The sequence below is a fragment of the Chrysochloris asiatica genome, unplaced genomic scaffold, assembly GCF_000296735.1.
Source record: "Chrysochloris asiatica unplaced genomic scaffold, ChrAsi1.0 scaffold00014, whole genome shotgun sequence".
Classification (NCBI taxonomy): Eukaryota; Metazoa; Chordata; class Mammalia; order Afrosoricida; family Chrysochloridae; genus Chrysochloris; species Chrysochloris asiatica.
In genome coordinates, this window is record NW_006408532.1 from 29,940,760 (window position 1) to 29,943,007 (window position 2,248).

Sequence of the window (2,248 nt, forward strand, 5' to 3'; positions counted from 1 at the left end):
TATGCCAGAAATTGCAGAAATAGGATTTGAATCTAGGTCTGATCTGAGCCTAATCACTTGCCAATACTCATGTGTACTTCAAGTAATAAAATGTAATTGTCTTATCTACAGAAATGTGTCACATTACAAGGCCCCATTAGGTATGGTTCCTATCTCCCATAGTGAATTCCAACTCTGGCCTCTGTAGCATCTAATTAAAGAGGAGAGAGTGCATTAAACTATTGAAATGACACTAGTAAGCATTATGAATGTAATATTCATCCAGAGCACAGATTAGCTATTTGACCAGTTAAAATAATCAAACCTATGACCACTAAAAATAAGACCATAATCTGGAGACAACTGTCATTGTTGCTGTTACGTGCCATTGAGTTGGTTCCGACTCATAAAGACCCTCTCTTGAGTTTCCGAGGAGCAGCTATGGAGTTTGAACCACCGACCTTGAGATTTAAAACAACCTTGAGGTCAGGTGCTTATCCTAGGGCACCACACTAGACCTCCACACAGGACAACAATGCAGTTACTTTGATCACCATTTCTTCCCCCATCCTCAGTATCTGTGGCAAATCTGACACATCAGTGCTTATATTTTTTTATTATATACTATTTCATCATTGAGAGTTGGAGACTGTGTTAGTAGCCAATCAAGATTGCTTTAATATGAGTATAATACAAAGACAAAGACAACCAATGCTCTAGAAAAGTATTAATAGGGTTAAAATTCAGTTTCAGAAAAAATATCACATGCCAAAGCTGGAGTGAGAAGAGATGATGGAAACTGCAAGCAAAAGAGTACATTGGGAAATCCAGAAAGATCTGGTAAAACCTCCATATATAAAATGAAGTACTTGCTCTTAACATATAGGAAATACTTTTGAGTGGGAAGCAGAGGAGAAATGTAATCTCAATTTTAGAGAAAATAAGTTGGTTTGGCAGCAGAACAGATCACTGACTAAAGAGGAAATAGTGAAAAATGGTAGTGAGGATCATTTATATTTATTTGCTCATTTAATGAATTCTTTTGAGCACCTTGCACAGAAGTGGTTATGAAGCTTAAAGGTTTAATCTAATAGAGGAAACAAACAGAAAAAGATTGCAAAGGGTTAATGACAAAGACTTGCTAAGGCACCACAAAAACAAAACTCAAATAGATGCCCTACTAAGACTGGAGGTTGAAGAGAGGCTTACCAAAAGAGGCTACAGCTATGCTAGTCTGACAGAATGCATGGGACTTATTCACACAAAGGAGGTAAAGGACACGGAGTCAATGGTGCTGAAGGCTCTCCAGGAATTCCATGAACAAGTTCAAGAAAAACTAGAGAAGAGATCTCAGGCCAGTGGTTCCTCACCAGTAACATTTTAGTATTAGTCCATGTTGGGCAAAATGTACAAGCATCCAAAATAGATATGCTCAGGCCAACTCTCATTTGGTAGGATTATGCCTCGCAAATGATAGGTGTTGTGAAGGAATTCACAAGCAAACACTTGGATATAAATCATTGTTCTAAACCTGTGTGATTTGGGAAAATACCTTTACCTCCATAAGTCGCATCTGATTAATTGGCAGCTACTTCATAGGTATATGGTGGAAATTAAAGGATGTAACGTGATTAAAAGAGTATGTTGCTGTTGTTCAGTACTGTGAAGTTGGTTCCGACTCATAGTGACCCTGCACAGCACTTCTGAGGCTGTAAATCTTTACAGGAGAAGAAAGCCTCATCTTTCTCCTGTGGAACAGCTGGTAGTTTCGAACTGCCAACCTTGAGGCTAGCAGCCTGTTTCGTAAACATTACACTACCAGAGCTCCTTTAAAAGAGAATAGTTCCCTACAAAACTTCAGTGCTTAAATATTAACAATAAAAGTAAAGTTGATCTAGATGAAAGAATGTTAAACATGGAATCAGCAGATATAGCTTATTAGGCAAGAAACTCACATTTTTCATTTATTAAATAGGAAAAAAAATTATTCATGCTTTGTACGATTGCCTTAGAAATTAAATATGATATCATCTTAGAAAATATCTCTTATAGTACCATGACAAGCTATGGACAACATTGCAAAGTATGAATATTCCTGAACACTTAATTGTGTTCATGAGGAATCTGTACCTGGACCAAGAGGCAGTTGTTCGAACAGAACATGGGAACAATGAATGGTTTAAAATTAAGAAAGGTGTGTGACAAGGTTGTATTCTTTCACCATACTTATTCAACCTGTATACTGAGCAAGTAATCCAAAAAGCTGGGT